Source organism: Vulpes vulpes, chromosome 16 (assembly GCF_048418805.1).
Source record: "Vulpes vulpes isolate BD-2025 chromosome 16, VulVul3, whole genome shotgun sequence".
In the NCBI taxonomy this organism is placed as follows: Eukaryota; Metazoa; Chordata; class Mammalia; order Carnivora; family Canidae; genus Vulpes; species Vulpes vulpes.
This window is the reverse complement of record NC_132795.1, coordinates 13515891-13535707: the sequence shown is the minus strand read 5'-3', so window position 1 is coordinate 13535707 and position 19817 is coordinate 13515891. Positions and strand designations below refer to the sequence as shown.

General features: G+C 36.3%; 1 protein-coding gene across 2 annotated transcripts in view; it reads left to right on the top strand.

Annotated features, from left to right (window-relative positions):
- MAP2 (microtubule associated protein 2) overlaps nt 1–19817 on the top strand; it is a 216828-nt gene that overhangs the window by 52465 nt on the left and 144546 nt on the right. The gene's annotated exons all lie outside the window — the stretch shown is intronic.

Sequence of the window (19817 nt, the reverse complement as noted above, 5' to 3'; positions counted from 1 at the left end):
TACCATGTTTCTTTAGTTTCCTTTAATGTAATTGAGAGCCCTCACCTTCTTTTTCCTTTCATGACATTAATATTTCTGGAAATTTCAGGCCAGGTGACTTGTGGAATGAGTTTTTTTGTTTGCTTCCTCATGATTGGGTTTACAGTGCATATTTTGGGGGGAAATAGGTGATACTGAGACTTCCTAGCAATTAATTATAAAAATACCTTTCTCCCTCTGTATTGAAGAAGGAAACTGTGGGCGATACTTTGAGGCCATGGGACTATCTGTTTCTTAATGACGTTTCACCCAGTAGTTTAGTGTGCATTCATGATTCTTGCCTTTGTCTCATATATTGGGGATATGATGGTAATTTGAAAAAAAATTATTCTTTTTGCTCTTCATAACTAGCATTTTTTTCTAAAAAAAGACTTTTTCACCACTCCCCTGCTTCCCTAGGATTCCCTTTTTCTCCTGCCTTTCTTTCTCTTTCTCCCTTCTTCCCTTCCTCCCTTCCTCCATCTGGGGCCCCCTCTCTTGTTAGACGATCTCCATAGACTCGTGGATTTTCTTTGATTCGATGTCTTATAATCTTAGTGCCATCATTATTATATTTGATGCCTAAATTAACTCAAATCTGGCCCCTGGGACTCCCTCTGAGACAGCAGTGATGTCCTTTTGACAAGCCTCATTAATCCTTCAGCAGTTCTGTGCTTTCTGACACAACAAGATGTCTAAAAACTCTTTGTACTTTCCCAGCTGCAGACCTGGGCTAGCTAGCCCCTTTATTGCAAGAAATTCTGGTTCCTTTTAGTAAAAAATGATATTTAGAAAACAAGACTAGGATGTCATTGCTTTTAGGACAAAATGAAGTAATTAGTGTGAGAGTACTTAGTACAAAAGAAAGCTCTATAACTGTCATGCTTGTTCATAGTGTCCTTGATGAGCATACAGCTTATTGGGAGCAATGCTAAATAGCAGCACCCCGAATCTCTCTGTGTTTAGAGATTAAGGACATGTGTGAAGAGGGAGGAGAAAAATAAGCCAGCTTTGTCAGATACAATGTGAATCCTTGTCTCACACTTCCAAGAGAGTATATAAAACAGAAGAAAAGACCATGGACCAAAGTCCACTTTTTCCCCAAGTTGCTTTGTCTTTTACTATTTCAGATAGAAACACGTGAGACATTTTATTTTGTGGATCAATTGTAATTTTTTTAAATGAAGCAGTCATTTGAAAAATGATGAAATATAAATGTATGATTTCTGTTTTTACCTTTCTTTAGTAGGTTCTGAAAGAACTGTAATTTAAAGAATTCTGGATTTTTTATTATTTACTTATTTATTTTTAGTTTTTTAATTTAAATTCAATTTATTAATGTAACGTATTATTAGTTTCAGAAGTAGAAGTCAGTGATTTATCAGTCTTATATAACACCCAGTGCTCATTATATCACATGCCCTCCTTGATGGCCATCACCCAGTTACCTCATCCCCTCACCCATCTCCCCTCCAGCGACCCTGTTTGTTTCCTATGATTAAGACTCTCTTATGGTTTGTCCCCCTCTCTGATTTCATCTTGTTTTATTTTTTCTTCTCTTCCCCATGATCCTCTATCCTGTTTCTTAAATTCCACATATGAGTGAGATCATATGATAATTGTCTTTCTCTGATTGACAATAATATTGCAAATATATAGCTTCTTTGATTTTCCCCAGAGATCGTATCATCTATGTCACCTGTAAGAAGTTAGTGTTGTGGCATTTTTTAGTTTCTTTGTGGGCAAACTGATTGTTGAGGGTTTTATTTCCTGAGACTTTATTATAAGTAAAAAGCATACCTAGTTGTCTGTAGAATTTCACTGTTAAGATTCACAGTAGGAATATCATTTGGTTTAATTTCCAAGCTTTTCTGCTTGTACTATATCTCTTTATACTCTCAAATTAAAGCTTTTTTTAAATGACAGTCCCCTGTGAGACTATAGATTATGATAAATTGGACAGAGGACAGAGACTGGTAAACAGGTGATGCTTAGCATCTCATTAATTCTCTGGAAGGAAAGCAAAATAGTACAGATGTCCAAGAAACAGCAGTTCTTTTCTTCTTAACTGCCAGGACTATGGTGGTAAAGGAAGGGATAAGGATGGAATTAGGAAGACATACTATAGAGACCCAGTGGTTTTATAAGTCCTTTTCTCTTTTTTTTTTAAATTTTTATTTATTTATGATAGAGAGAGAGAGAGAGAGAGAAAGAGAGAGAGGCAGAGACATAGGCAGAGGGAGAAGCAGGCTCCATGCACCGGGAGCCCGACGTGGGATTCGATCCCGGGTCTCCAGGATCGCGCCCTGGGCCAAAGGCAGGCGCCAAACCGCTGCGCCACCCAGGGATCCCTATAAGTCCTTTTCTCATAGGAAGCCAGGCTAAAAATGAAGAGGAACAAAAGGCATGTGATTGTATGCTCTATATTGGAATAGCCTTTAGTTTTCTATTTGTGCTTTTTTTTTTTTTTTTTTTTTTAAATTCAGAGAAAGGCTGTTGAATGCCTATGTGTTTAGGCAGGCTGGGCCAAGCAAGGAAGGTGATTGGGTTTGGTAGTGCTCTGTTTTGGCTGTTTCAAAAATTCATCATTTTCCAATACTGAATAGAATGGGCTACTGCTATAAAGAATTCAAAAATATGCAGAAAGATTTTAGGCTCTTGGAGAATCTCATACCAGATTGTCTAGTTCATGAAAGTTCTTCAGTTTACTAGCAGTTTGTCCTTGGGTGAGTTAACCTCTCTGTCTCAACTTCTTACCTATAAAATAGAAGTAATAAAAGGACCTTCAATATAAGGTCCTATTTTATGTGCAAAGTGCTTAGTATAATGTAGGCAAATACTCAGCACCCAACAAACACTTCTTATCAATATTTGAAAATTTTAAAGTAATCCAGTCAACAAATCGATCACTCAATCTTCAAATTATTTTCCTGCCTTTATTTTGTTATTTACTTAACTTCCTTTCTTATGGCTGTATTATTTTTAGTCTTTTAATGCCTCTCATTACCTAGGTCCACCAACTCCATATAAGACACACTGACAAAGTTCCCACTGTGGCCGGCACTGTACTAGATGCTATGGATACAAAAATATAATTTGATACTTATCCTCAAGTGGCTAACTCTGGTGGGGCCAACCATTATATAAATTAAGGAATGTTATTTGGTTTGATAATTACTATTACAAGATATGATTGAAGTATAAAATCAGGAAAATTAAGGAAATTTTTGCATTCTAGTATCTTGACAAATGATCATATGGTCCCCCAAATTAACAAAGCTGCAATGAACTTTCCAAAATGAAAATATAAAGTAATTTTGCTTTACTTTATATTTCTGACCAGAAGTATTTTTAAGAAAGTATGCTTTAACTTTAAAGCAGTTAACAAATGTAATTCTGGAGATTATATTTTGAAGTTTATCATAATGTTCAAGGCTCCAAGTACTAATAATTTGTTTCCCCTGCATCTTATACTTTATTTTTTATTTTATTTTTTTTTAAGATTTTATTTATATATTCATGAGAGACACAGAGAGAGAGAGAGGTAAAGACACAGGCAGAGGGAGAAGCAGGCTCCACACAGGGAGCCCGACGTGGGACTCCATCGTGGGTCTCCAGGATCAGGCTCTGGGCTGAAGGCAGTGCTAAACCACCTAGCCACCTGGGCTGCCCGCATCTTATACTTTAAAAGAATAAAATATCATTTTCCACTTTCAGCTAGAGTATACGAATCACAAGAGTACTATGCAAAGCGGTGTTTCCAGCTTAAAAGACAGGTGATGCAAACACCAGCTACATGAAACACCAAAAAACTGAAACTACTGCCTTAGAAGACCAACGGTGATTCTACACTGACTGGCTCCAGTCCAAAACACAAAGCTCAAAAAAACAAAAACCAAAACCAAAACAAACAAACAAAAAAAACACAGAGCTCTTTATTTCTTGACTTTTTGACTAACCTTAAAATATAAGACAGCTTTTACAAATTGAACAGGTGTCATTTAAAAAATGGAATCTTTAACAGCTACTTATGCATCTTAGAAAATTAAAAGACTAATAAATAAGTTACTGAAATTGATTTTTGGATTTCCAGTGCTCCCTGGGTATCAGATTATCCATATTATGCATATTATTGATGTGGACTCATTGTCAAAATTTCCAACTAGAGAATGGGGATGCCAAACATTAGCCTTTGCAAGGTCTGTAACCATCTCCCTTCTACGGTTTATGTTACACACAGAATGGATGGAAATACAGAGAAATAGAATGGAGGGCAATTTGCTGTTATTGTTTTGTTTTGTTTTAGAATGTAGTTTTAAAAGCATTTCTGCTGCCAGATATGAATTGAGTTCATATCCAATAGTTTAGCCTACCTGAATTTTGGTTTTCTAATTTATAACATGGGCATAACAGTAACTACCTCAGAGTTGCTGTGAAGATTAAATAAGTTGATATAAATAAATGCTCAAAAAAGTGACTAGTCCTTAGTAAAGCCCTGGTAAAAGTTTCTCATTATTATCTATAGAGACACACGAGAACAAGACCTTTCAAGGCCATCTGAACCCAATTTGGGACTAAGGACATCTGCTCCCTGTCCTCTCTATCCCATCCTAGAGTAGTTGTCTAGATTATAGTAGAATCCTTTGGCTTTTCCTAAACTAAATTCCAGTGGTCCTGGAATTCTCAAGCTCTGAAATCAGTCCGAAGCTCTGCACACCAGGTTCATGTTAACGTACTTAAGGGGAATACCTCGTTGTAGGAGCTGGCTGTGCTGTCCCCAAATTCTTGAGAGAGGTTTTCTAATCAAGGTAAAGCCCTATGAACGGTAAGATAATGTACTTTCATCTGACATAAACAGATGTTTCACCTATGGTTGCTTTGCAGTTGAAAGAGTAAGCTATTTTCTGGGGCACAAGCATGTAGTACAAAACTTGCATTAGTTGATAGTAATATGACAAGAATGGTGAAGGCAGCATTGTAATTTTAGGAGCAATATTTGTAGATTTTATTTAAAGTATATAAGTACAATCTTGGAATCCTCTTTTTGTCTTCATTTGGCCCTTAACAATCAATGTGAAACAAAAGAGTTAATCTTAAAATGTCCTTGATTAAACCAATATTTTTTTCTGGATATTACCTCTTATTACTGATTGTAGCAAATGAAGAAGGAATATTAAGAAGGGAAAAATGAATAGAATAATAAAAGGAAACAGAGGTGCCTAGGTGGCTCAGTTGGTTAAGCATCTGACTTCGGCTCAGGTCATGATCCTGGGGTCCTGGGCTCCTGGGATCGAGCCCAGTGTTGAGCTCCCTGCTCAGTGGGGAGTCTGCTTTTCCCTCTCCCTCTGCCTGCTGCTCTGCCTTCTTGTGCTCCTTCTTTCTCTGTCAAATAAATAAATAAAATCTTAAAAAAAAAAAAAAGGAAACAAAATTATGTTCTTTAAAAATATTTTTTAAAAGATTTCAACAGAATTTTTAATTATAGAAGACATTGTGGTAATTCACTACACTTGTTCTTGGCACAAATTCATATTCACACATAGTTTGACCACTGCACCCCTTTATTGGAACCCCTATTGTTTTGGCACAAGAGACAAATAACTTTGCATTTGATAAACAAACGATATCTCTCTTTTTTTCCCTTCCTTTCCCTTCCCTTCCCTTCCCTTCCCTTCCCTTCCCTTCCCTTCCCTTCCCTTCCCTTCCCTTTGAAATATATTTTCAAAATATATTCTATGAACCAGTGGCACCAGAATCACCTGAGGTGTTACACAAATACACAGTGGATTGTTGGGCCACCTCTAGACTTATGAATCGACACACAATGGTGAAACCCTACATTTTAGCACAGCTCTATGAAGTCCAGACAAAAATTGTGGGAGCCATGGCCATGTTCTCCACTGTCACAGTCCCTGCCCCATAGATGGTACTGGGAGGAGTAATGGCAGGATCACACTTCATAACCTCACTTCATAATCTCAAGGTTTCACGAACTTTTGTTGTTCGTGGAGATGGTGGTGGTGATGGAAATGGTGGTAGTGGCGATAGTGGTGTTCTGAACCACAGGTGCAAAGAATTGAGTTCTTCATGATTTTCATTTTGGGGGGCACATAATCATCAGAATAGAAAAATTCCTTTTCTTTATTCACACTATTTAAAATTTTTCTTTTTATCTCTGATCTCAACTTCCATTTGCCTCCCCGATATACCCTCACTGCAACATGCTTGATGCCTAGCTGTCTTGGTAGAGATGTCGTTCTGTTTATGCCTTTTTCATTCAGTACTGTTGTTTGTTCACTTATTCCAAAGCTTCTAACAACTGTGCAGAACTCCAGGACTCGTCTACCTCCTTTGACCCCCCCACCCCCACCCCTGCTCAGTGTGAGGACCTCAGTTGTTTTCAACTCTGTGGCATCATAAACAATGAGGTCAACCACCTCACACAGGTTCACCACTTGTTCACTTGTAATCAGGCTTCAAGAATACTCTCACCAGGGGGATCCCTGGGTGACTCAGCGGTTTGGCGCCTGCCTTTGGCCCAGGGCGTGACCCTGGAGTCCCGGGATCGAGTCCTGTGCCGGGCTCCGGGCATGGAGCCTGCTTCTCCCTCTGCCCCTGTCTCTGCCTCTTTCTCTCTGTGTCTATCATGAATAAATAAATAAATATTTTTTTAAAGAATACTCTCATGATTTCCCTTTATCTGTTATTAAATCCAATAACTTTAAAAGTTATTCTTTGTTGATGGTGTTCTAACAAGCTGGCTAAATAATATGTATCTGAAGGAATTGCAAATTCAATGGAAAGTATCTTTAAATTGCATTGTAGAATGAGTTATACCTGAATTACTTTTAACCATCTATTTCCAGCTGTGATTTATAAATTCTTAAAAAGAAAATTAGTCCTAGGTAATGTATCCTAACAACAAAGAGCTTTTCTTTTTCTTATATTTAACATACGATCTTGTGATCGTTCTCTCTGGGCACTTTAGCTCTTACACATACCTAGAATGTGTAAGAGAAAGTCACAAATCCATTCTCACTGGTACAAAACAGGTGCCCTAATGCTAGAGGTCATCATTTTCAATGAAATAGGCAATGTTAACACAAAGGTCACAATTTAAGATTGTTTTTGGTCGTTGTTTGCTTCTGTGAGGTATCAGGGACTCTTGATCAAAATGCTCTTTGAATTTCTTCTCTGGTTGCACAGATGTTAAAAATAAAGTTTTTCTGGGCAAAGATATTTTATGTAAGTAATGAAGCATTTAACCTAAAGAAGAATGCAGCCAGCCAGTCAATAGTGATGAAATACTCTTTTGTTTTTTTACTCTCCCTCACTCAGAGACTGCTGACTGTTCACCTCTAGACCATAGGCATATTGAGTGTGACATTCTCTCTTTCCAAGATTATCCTCATGATAGGATACACTTAATTTATGCTATTGATAGGATAGCTTCTGAACTGAACCAATTTGCATATCATCAATACATGTAAGTCCTGAGTAGCACGCCAGCCACCCGAATTAAAATATTCCCTGTCAAGGATTTGCTGTTTCCAGCAGATTCTGGAGTGATGCTGATTGTAGGTGGTTGGTGAATATTGATGCTGTTCAAGATTTATAAGGCTGCATTGGAGGGCACATGAAACTTAAGATTTCTTTAGAACAATGTCCCTGTTTAAAACTACTCTTGTCTGGACCCAGCTGGGCATTCAGTAATGCCAGCCACTGAATAAGACCTTTCAAGTGCCTCAGCCCGCCTCACCTGTCGGACTGGCTCACTGATTTATAAATGAAACCCTGTTTGCTTCCAAAGCTCTTCATCTTTCAACTCTCCTCTACCCTTCTCCCGTATTCTTACTTTTCCTTCTGATTTGAGTGTCTTAACCTTCCTAGCACATGCCACCAGTTTTTATTTACGTTTTTTCTTCAGATGAGGCACAAATGGCCCTGGGTCATTGTTAGCATTTCTATGCTATTGTATCAACTTCCAGTCCCTTCACCACCACCCCCTTTCCAAAGTTTTTCCCTGTTGTAAAATAAGTTTCTCTTTCATTGCCTTTGGCTTTTAATGGAATGCGTTGACTGCCAATTTCTCAAAGGTTTCCTTTTTTGCATTCTTTATGCACTTAACGCAGGCTTTACTTCCCCTTCTATCGTCAGCCAATCAATCAATCCTACTGAGCACTTCCAAATTAAAATACAAATTATAAGAGAGTTATGATCAACCATTGCCATCTAGAAAAACCTGTCATTAAGGTACCACCTGTTCTTTTCTAATGTGGCATCAGTGTGCTCACAGGTGTCTCAGCAGAAGGAATCTGTAGGCTGGGCATTCTATTCCCTTGTCTTTATTTCCTTAGTTCTACTGAGTTCGAAATAAGTCAATGCCATGCTGTAGTATTGTGTACAATGACCGCAATAGCTATATGTTTTTCTCCCCATTTCCAATTCCATTTTTTTCCCTGAGTCAATACCCGAGAGACAAATGATTTATGGTGCACCAGTATAAAAATAATCTACCAGATATTGTAGAAAGAAAATGCTGTAAAACACATCAAGGCTGCCCTCAACTAAAATGAAACCAAAGACTTAGATAGAGAAAAATTTGTCTAAGTGATTCCCTAAATATTTTCCTGTTTTCTTAACCGTGCTCCCTGTGAGCTTGGGGTAAAAGGAGAAAGTGTTGGAAAGGGGTAAACAAAGCATGGTGAATGGGAAAGGATGAAAAAAAAATACACAACAAGAGTGTGGCAGTTTAAGAAAATAGTTAAGTTCTTAGGGATATGGACATTTCTCTCCCAGATAGATTTGTTGGCCCAGATACTTAACAATGGCTGCTTCTGCAAAGAGCATGTGTTGGCAATCCATTTGAAAAGTAAGTCACAGTAGATGGATAATATCTAGGAAAAAATGAATTTCCCCCAAAATATTAAACAATTTCTCATTTGATAGTATCTCTTATTTCTTTGTTTATGTATTTGCTATTAAAAACAAAGGGGGGAAGCCACAAACTACGGAAAATGACAGTATAAATGTAATGCAATTTCAAACACTACCATATAGAATTCTCCCCACATGACCTCTTACTAGCCAATTTGATGATACTGTTGAGAAGGAATGTCCATATATAGACATGAATCATGTCTAATATTTGCTTTTAATTTAAAAACCAATACATCTTTCATCTAGTCTTTTGTAGCTTAGAAATCTGATGGTAGAATGAAACATAAAAGTATTCCCACTCTCCATTCCAGTTTCCCTTACACAAGAGGTTTGATAGTCATAATTTATATTCTCTAATTCTAATCAGTTTGGAAGGTTTAGAAATTTAGTGCTCATTTAGGTATAGCATTGGATTTACTCTAAATATTCAAAGTTTTTATTGTTCTTTCAGAATGTTTTATTTAAATTATGTTCAAATAAATACTTTCATCACTAGTTAATTTTCTCTTCTGGTCTCTGGTGTACCCTTGGTAAAGGACTAGAGAAAGAGGAATGGTAGGGACTAAGAAACTGTATGTATATTTATTAGGGTAAATTTCCCCCCTAAACAGTGGAGAGAATAAGTTTGGATTTCATAAATTTTTGGAATGTGGATGTTGGCTATTCACAAAATAAATTTTTAATATATACGTTTTCAAAAATCATTCCACATGTGACATTGCGTTTGTTAAACCATCACAGTAGATGTTTTATGATTTGACCGGGAAATATTTAACACTGAAAAAAAATGCTATAAGTGCTTGTAGAATTTAAACCTTTTCAGAATAATATGATACTAATGTTAAGGTTAAAGACTGCCTAATTCAAATGGACTGGTCTCTCAAGAATTGTTAACACTCCAATTCTACGAAGTTGCCAAGTATTGAAGGAATGAGAAAGGTTTAGAATATTGAGATAACAATCTTGAAAGCTTGGAAAGCAATGAACAACACAACTCCTTTTAGCATTTTTCAAAAAGAAATCAGGATTTTAGAACTAATGTCAGGCAATGTAGCATTTGATTTTTTGGCATTTGACTTTGTGCCGTTATTTATTCTTCAATTAAATCCTAATAGTCCCATCTGTAGAGACATTCAATAAAATAAAGGTTCATTTCCTGCTTCCAGGAAGATTGGCCAAGAAATTCATAACTCCTGAAGATGATTCTGCTTGACAGTCTGTTAAATGAAAATTTCATTGAGTGAGAATTCCTCAACACTAAATCTCATCATTTTCTTCCATGGCTTCCTGTTTCTCCTGTAAATATGGCTGGTTGTATATAGTGGAAGAAAGCAGTTTGTATTGACTTTTAGGTGATTGGAAAGCTAAAGATAAACATGCAGGTTATAACTAGGATTCATAATCAGGTAAAAAAAATGCTAGAAGAATTATTGTCAATATAAATAATAAACACATAGATAACTATTTGTAAATATTTAAAGAGAGATTCACTTAGAGTGGCTATAAATGTGTCATAGATTAAAAGCCTAAAACTTGTATATTTAACAAGTTCTTTAGTTAACCAAGACACAAAAATAATAAAATAATTACACCATGTGTTTTGTCAAGTGATTTCTGAAACTGGTGATTTCTACAGATTTTTGTCAACTGTTTAAACTCAGGCCAGGGATGCCTGTGTGGCTCAGGGGTTGAGCATCTGCCTTTGGCTCAGGGCGTGATCCTGGGGTCTTGGGATCGAGTCTCACATGGGGCTTCCTGCAGGGAGCCTGCTTCTCCCTTTGCCTGTGTCTCTGCCTCTCTCTCTTTGTGTCTATTGTGAACAAATAAATAAAATTAAAAAAAAAACTCAGGCCAGATTTTTTAGGAGATAATTCATGCTTTGTATGTGAGTTTTAGTCTTATAATTTAATCATTCATGCATACATGCATGAGTTCAGTGAATATTCATTGTGTGCCAATTATGTGCCAAGCCCGGTTCTAAGTACCTGGGGATGTTAGTGAACAAAAGGGGCAAAGACTTTTGCCTTTTTGGGGCTTACAGATGAATGAGGAGAGACAGACAATAAAGAATAAGCATAATAAGTAAGTTATATAGTATATTTACAAAATTAGAAGTATTCAGCTAAATAAGATAAAGGAGACGGGATGGGAATCACAGGTTGCAAGGGTCAAGGTAAGCCTCACTGAGAAGATACCACCTGAGGAAAGACTTAATGGAGGGACTGGAGTTATTTGAAAGAAAAATGTCCCACACCTAGAATTTAACTCTAAATTAATTCAAGTTAATTTAAACAAGACATGCATTTGCATATGATATTGATATTATGTTTTTTTTATGTAGCCTTTAAAATGCCATTAAATACCATTAACTATGGTATTTGATTATTCCTACATTGATATAATAAAATTAGGGTAGTAATTGACTATGTAATACAGGAATTTTACCATTATAATCTATACTTCTGAGACATACATTAATTTCAACAAGGTTTAAAAACATACACAATAAATTCAAACCGTCAAACAGTGCAGTTCTTCAAAGACAGATGAGTGTATATCCCGTGCATGTCACTCTTCCAAGATTAGACCAAATAGATAGTAAATAAAATTACAATGTCTTCCTTAACTATAGGAAGGCTTGTGTTCACGCATATACATCATTTATATATGAACTGATGGAAGCTGAAATAATTCTGAAAGTTAAAATTTTTATTTCTAATGCTATCTCTTTTATGCACACTTAGCCTAATAGAGTCTGTCTTAAAGTTCGTGCTCCGGAAAAATGGAAAATTGTTAATTCTATGTTTAATTTATCTCCTCTCTTCTGATGACACCTTAGAATTGTTAGGCTGAATTACAAGTAATTCTGAAGTCCAGGGATTGAATTTCTGCTTCACCACTTACCAGCTGTGACATATAACCAAACCTAATTGGAACTATTTCCTCCTGTAAAATGGAGGTTCATAACTCTCAAAATTGTTGACTAAACGAACGTGTTCAAAGAAGTTGGAACATTATAGATACTTAATCATTTATATTATAATTGGCTCTTTGCCTTTTAAATTGGTCAATATTAGAATAAATAAATGAATATAAATGACATAAGATCAACTCAAGGCCATATATAATATTAGTCATTATAGTACCATAGTGATTTTGTTTTATTTGATATCATGGTGATTCTGAGAAATCAGAGTGTTTCATGGCACTGTGTACTGGGGCTGTTCTGGAAGCCTTTATAAAAGAGGGCAGGACATTAATTGGACCAAAAAGGAAGTGTAAGATTTGGATTGGAGGCAAAGAAATAGATGATTTTGAAGCAAACTAGTAATTATGGTGAATATCAGCAGGCAAGGGATTTGTGTGAAAGGGGCAATATAGAAAACACCTAATCTGTCCACAGTTTTGTCCTCATAGTGTAGTTCAGTATGTATTGCTATAGACAAGTACTTTCACAGGTGCCTAAATTTCTAAGATAACACACTTAACTATGCAGTATTTTACTTCACCATTTCCTATGTATTAAAAGCCTATGTAAAATGTTCTCTCAGTCTGTGAGACTGAGGTGGCTCAGTCTTGTTAAGTGTCCATTCCATGATTTCAGCTCAGGTCGTGATCTCAGGGTCATAAGATCGAGCCCTTTGTTGGGCTTTGTGCTCAATGTGGAGTCTGCTTGAGATTCTCTCTCCCTTTCCCTCTGCTCATCCCCCACCCCCCCCTTTCTCTCTCTTTCTCACTCTCAAATAAATAAATAAATAAATAAATAAATAAATAAATCTTTTTTTTTTTTTAAAGTTCTCTTCCTTCTAAGGAATATATCCCCTCACAGCTCATTTATTTAACACATAATCCTCATAGGGCCTTCACTTATGCAGCCATGGTTGGATGCCTACATGTGTATGTTCAGACCTGAACCCTTTTGCAGAATGTTCACTACAGGTAAACACTATTCTCTCTCTCTTTTTTTTTTTTTTTTTGGTAAACACTATTCTCACTTCTATTTCTGAACATTAGTTTTGTCTGTTCTTGAATTTCATATAAATGGAATAATACAGTATGTACTCTTTTGTGTTTTTCTTATCATTATGCCTATGAGATTCATCTATTTGGTTGCATGCAAACAAATTCTTTTTCTCCTTTTTTTTTTATAAGTGTACTAATCCATTATATGAACATACCATAATACCCTCTACTATGGATGAACATTGGAGTAGTTTCTGATTTCATGATATGATGCATAAAGCTAAGAACAGTTTGTAATATGTGTTTAGGTAGACGATGTACTCAGGTCTCCTGGGTGTATATACTTAGAAATGGAATTGCTGGCTGATAAGGGGGACATACTTTTTACTTTACTAGAAATTGCCAGAGAGTTTTCAGAAGTGTTCACACTAACTTGCGCTCCCACCAGCAATGTGCAAGGTTTCAGTTGTTCTGCCATTATAGCTTTCTTTTCAAGATCAAGAGAGAGTTGTAGTCCCAACATAATTCTTCCAATATAAGGAGATAATGACTTGATGAATAGAACCTGCAATTATTTTTCAGAACTGCAGTTCACCTCACATTGTTTTTATTTCTTTTTCTTTTTTTTAAAGATTTTATTTATTTATTCGTAAGAGAGAGAGAGAGAGAGAGGCAGAGACACAGGCAGAGGGAGATGCAGGCTCCATGCAGGGAGTCCAATGTGGGACTCGATCCCGGGTCTCCAGGATCACGCCCTGGGCTGAAGGCAGCGCTAAACCGCTGAGCCACCCAGGCTGCCCATCTTACTGTTTTTAAAAAAGAATTTCAGTTTACTTTGCTGAAAGTGTGTGAGCAGAATAGAACTTTGGGCACTGTCATTTCCTAAGCCTTGGTGGTAATGGCATACACAACCTAAATCGGGCCTTGGAGCTAGCTATTTCACTAAATTGCAGTCAAACTGTATTTTGAGTGCTGACAATGAGAAAATCTTCTCTCTCTCTTTCTCTATTTACATCATCTTTTTGGCCTCACCTTATGAGTGAAATAAGGGCATTAATGGAATAAAGAAAAACAAAAATGGGCTGCCTGGCTGGCTCAGTGGGTTGGGCAGTTGCCTTCAGGTCAGGTCCTAGGATCGAGCCCCACATGGGGCTCCCTGCTCAGCCCGGAGTCTGCTTCTCACTCTCCTTCTGCCCCTCTCCCTGCTTGTGTGTGCCGCACTCTTTCTCTCTCTCAAGTGAATAAATCTTTAAGAAAAAAGAAAAACAAAAGTGTGTTATTTTTTAAACTACCTATGATTTTTTTCTGTGAAATATGAGTAGTTCTGAGGTTAAAAATGATGCATAGCCCAAAAATAATTTGAAATGTATTTTGTACTTACATTTAGATAAGAATATAACTGAGTTTTACAAAAAAAATCACCACACTAAGATTTAAAATGAAATCGTGAAGCCAGACTCTGATCATGATGACTCAGAGGATTAGAGCATGATCCAAGAGCAGTTGAAAAGTAGTCCAGTTATCTTGCCTTACTCCTCACCTTCCTTGCTTAGAATACAACCATCCGTCCCACCGAAGGCCAAGTCTGATCAAAATCACAGTGAAGATAGCAAAGATGACCACGGGTGACCCATATGTCAGTATGCTCTTTGCTTCTTTATAAACATACCTCATTTCTGATTCATTCTTTACCTAAATTCAATGGAAATACTGAGTATCTTGGTTTAAAATTTTTCTACGAGGTTATATGTATAAGAGATAGTTTAAATATAAGATAAAGCAAATAATTAGAGGACTTGAGGCTTGGACAATAATAATCTATTTTCAAATTTTAAGTAAGTAAAAATCGAGCTCAGTAGCATAGAATACCTAATGAAAGTTAATGAAAGGTAAAGTACACAACAAGCTAATGAATGTAGTTCATCCTTTTTAATCATAACAAGAAGAATTTAGGGCAGGAGTCAAGTGATTTAAAGACTTTATTGGGGGAGGGGGATTTTTGTCCTTTGTAACATATTTGTTCATTATCTGCTCTTAAAATCCTATATATGAGTTTCTCAAGATATGGATTATTTATTTTTTATAAAGGATAATTCAGCTTTGTTAATGTTAATAATTTTTGTAGTTTGCCACGAAAAACAAAAGAAACCCATGTGAGTAATTTACATACTTGTATCCTTTTGGTGCTTAGTGATTGTCTTTTAACTCCCAAGCACTTGTTATTCATCCTATAAATCAGGAACTCCCTAGAGCATATGCCTTTCACTAATGATATTACATTGAACCTATTTGCCCTTGTGTTTTCAAAAAATGAGATCCAGAGACTTATTGAATTTGTCAAAGAATTCCAGAAACATTTCTAGATTTTCAGATCCTCAAGGAATCACAGAGCCTCTTGGCCTTAAAAGAAATCAATAGTTTAGGGGTCTATGCTTCTTATAATTTGTCATATTCTGGTAGGTGCCACAGATCAAATTTGAAACTTGTCATATTTTAATTAGTGGCCATTGAAGATTTGCCCTTGCTGTAGACTGGGACATTTTGTACAGTTCACTGTATTCAATTCTGCTTCCTTTTATAGTTTCTCCAGGTACTAGGTTGAACCACAAGAAATTGCCATTTTATAGGTTAAACAGTAATGGAATTTCAACATTTCATATAATTCAGACTGATATGCTAATTGTGACATTTTTCTTTCTCCTTTTTTTATGTTTGACCACTGTATACTTTTTTTTTTTTTGCATTAACTAAAGTTTATTAAATCTTTATGTTAGGAACTGGGACTCTTATTAGGGATATATTGTCTTCCCTTAAGAAAGTTTATAGTCCTTTTGAAGGGATAAGCAAGTAAAGCATCAATTAACCATGACACTGAGGCTTTGTGAGCAGTTTGATTACCTCTGATTGGCGTGAGCTCAGTCTGCAGACAAAACACCCAAATTTTCTAGACTTCCCTTGTAGGCGTATGCCCCCTAGAAATGGTATAGCCCCAGGTTTTCCGGGCATTCAAATCACCTTGAGCACACAGGTTTCAGGTGGCCCATCCTGTGGAAATTCTGACTCAGTAGGTCTTATGGAGGGGGGTGAGGGGGTGCTGGGCACAGATTGCTTTTGTGTGAACAACATTTGTTGGAAGAAAAGATGCCATCTGTGGTAAATAAGGCAAAATAGTGTACAGTGAATCTGGATGTCATAATAATTTTTAAAATACTCAAATATCTGCTTATGTTTAAAATGACAGATTTAAGAGTATAAGGTAGAAGCATAATTATTATTTCTGTAATTAATTTTTTAAGTACAAAGTATTAGTAATTATAGTCAATTTATAAAGAGCCACTTCAGAGGTGCCTGGCTGGCTCAGTTGGTAGATCATGTGACTTTTGGCCTTGGGGTTGGGAGCTCAAGCCCCATGGTGGATGTAGAGATTACTGAAAAATAAAATCTTAATTTTTTAAGTAATAAAAAGCTACTTCTAAGCATTTTGACCATAAGGAAATATTGATTTATTAAGTATTCTGATTTTATTTAAATAATCTAAAGATTGAATGTTAGCATATTGAACACCAATACAAGTATTATTTATCAATGAAGCTCTTTCTCAGCATTTAAGAGCTAATGGTCCCATGGTAGGTACTTTGCAGAATTCAAACAAAACAGGAGACAAGTCCCTTTTTTAAATAAATGTATATCCTTTAATGGAAATTACAAAACAATATTGATTCCATGGGAAAATGTGATTTATAATTCAAATAAAATACAATATTCATAAGTAAGACTGAAGATATAGAGCAAGGAAATCAATATAAAACACAAAGACTTTTCTTGTGCTTAAATGCTTCAATTTATCCACTAGTGTGACTTTCATATTTACTCATTAAAAAAAAAATTGAATGCTGCTATATTCCCAGCCACTATTTTGGATGCTTTGGATATAGCAGCATCCCAAGCATGTAAAATGATTTCCTTCATGGACCTAGCAGAGGGAGGAAGGTAATAAATAGAAAACATAATAAATAACATAATAAATACAAGTTTATGGTGTGTTGGAAAGTGGTGAGTGCAGTGGAAAGGAAAAGAACGCGCAGGGTGAAGGGCAGTGGAAGGACATGTTGCAGTTTTCATTATGGTGGCCAGGAAAACCCTGGCTGGGAAGATGGTTATCTGACCAAAGAAAGGCTTTAGGAAAGGAAGAAATACCTCCAGTAATCGCTCCTAAAGAACTTCAAGAGTGACACACCCAGTATATTTAGGGAGTAAAACTAGGGGTCTTTCAGAAGTCACAGGGCTAAGCTAACTGAATCTGGGGATATAGTTAAATCAGATTCTTAAGGATCAGGATCTGAGATGCAGCAGATTATAACAGAGACATTATAACTATAGACATAATGTGTCATCAAAGTGAGAAAAAGAATTGTCAGCTTAGATTCTTCTTTACTTTTATGACCCCTCCACTAAAATTGAAGTTCTCGGAGAGGGCAATGTTTTTTTTTTTTTTCTCCCACACCTAGGACCTATCAAGTGTTTGAAATATATATATGTACATCATCAAAACTGGTTAGATGAAGTGATAAATGGTATTAAGCCAAGGTCTAGAATATTGTCAAAGAGAGAAAGGATAAGGAAAGTATTACATTTTAAGCTCGTAAGCATAAATACAAAAAATATTTAAAAATCATGAAAGGAAAAAAAAATCATGAAAGGTCTCAAATATCTACCGTTTTGTATTCCTAGAATATAATTAAAGGGAAGAATTATAAACACGGACATGTTAAAGTAATAATTCCTTCCACTAACAAATGAAAAGGAAAAAAAAAAGAAAAAGAATTTACCAACTCATTCTCAATGACAAAGCAGGTATTCTCAAATAATGACTCCTGAAGAGTATTACATATTTTTGAAGCTGTGCTATTTATTAGACTCAACAGGACCATTATGTGTACTTTAGGAGATTCTGACAAAATATGATTTATGTTCCAAGAAATTACATCATGTGTGCATCATTTTTTGTGAGATGAACAATAGATAATTAATAATGTAATATATTAAAACATTTGTTTTTTTATTAAAACATTTGTTTTGAAAAATAGCTTTAGTGTCTATATCACTGAAAGAAAAATAGACATTTAACAGAGAGATCATATTTAAAGAACTCTTTTCGGAGGAGAAGAGTCCTAACTATTATGTAAGATTAACTGAAATCTGAAATCTCTTGTAATTGTACTAGGGTGATCGTATTTCTAGATGTGAATTCTTTATTTTATAGCTGGCATTCTGGGGTCAGAGGACAGCAGTGATCTCAGACATCAGAAGAGTCCATCTGACCCTACCTGTGGATGAGTTAACCTAAGGGCAATGAGTCATAACAAATAAATATTGAAAGACCATTTTATGAACTAAAGAAACACAGTAAAACATCAAGGTCAAGAATCCTAATCAAAATTTTTGCTGACTCAGAAAGATTTTAAACAAATATTGCGCCCCCCAGTGGCTGTTGTTGAGTGAATGCTCTCTTTCTCCAGTTTGATGATTTCGGGTAACCTCATGAAACTTCACACTGTTTATTAACTAGGAGGAACCCTGGAAGGACAGCTCAGTTTGATTGCCCGATTTCATGCTTGCAGGAAGAACGATGCCAGGGATGATAGAGTGACTGGTATATGATGATTAAGTTCAGGCTCGACAAGATAGGATCACAAAAGGGCAATCATGCTCAATTCATCTGATTGTTGGGCTGGAAATGAAAGAAAAGCAGTGGCATAATTACCCCAGATTCTTCAGACCTCCGCTACAGTACAGCATAGATATTAAGCAAGGCTAGTCTCAGAATTATTGAAATATATTTTAAAGACAAAGATCACTGCTTTAGCAAATAAAGGAGGGCCTACAAAATCAAAGACAAAGGATGTTTCTGGAATCATTTTTGCTTGCAAACAATGAAGGGAGTACAGAAAGAAAGTCACTTGGTGAAAGAAGAAAAGCAGGGCACCTGAGTCAGGAAACTGGGCTGGTGTGTCTGCTGGATCTCCAGCCTGCTTTGTGACCTTGGTCAGATTCTCTGGGTCTCTCTTCCTTACCGCTGAAACAAAGGGTGTGGACTAGGCTGAGTGGTGGCCCTGCATCTGGGATATGGACAGAGGCAAGGAAAAGTAGGAACCATCTCATACAAAAGAACCATAATTTGAATATTTATGAAAGCAAAATTAGCTAGTGATCAAAAAATGGAGAAGAAAGGTAGCTAATGGAGAATGCAGATTCATCCTAATGCGTTCAAATTGAGTGTAAAACTGATAGAGACAGTTCTTTTCTAGAAGGCAAAGAATGAAGCATATCACTCTAAATTTCCTCCACTGGAGTCTCCTTCCCTTTTCTCTCTCATCACCTTATTTTTCACAGTACTTTCTGTTTCCAGTAACCATGGTGATGCTCCATCCCAGCAACCTTCTTCATACCCGGCCCTTTTGGTAGACATTGAATTTTGCTCCATTCACTGATGCAGGAACCTAACAATGCTGTAAAAATTAATTTATTTATTAACATTTTTCCCAGCCCTTTTGTCCAGGCCATAAATTCAGGGAATTATTCCACATTAACCTCCCTACATAAGGGGCACTGCGAAACAAGGATATTCCACTGTTAATTTCAGTTGCTAACATAAAGGGGATACTGATTGTGCCAGAGATTTAATTCCCTGCCTTGGCCCTCAGGGACTGTAATGTCCTGGTACCCAAGCTCATTGCCACCTCCTTTTTTTGCTTCTGTATATAAACGGAATAAAACAGATTGCTCACAGAAATCACACATCAACCCTGGTTTCCTAATCCTCTTTGTTTTTTGCTGCATTCTCCCTTGTAAGGAAAATATTGCCAAGTGTGTAATTATCACAGTTACAAGGGGAT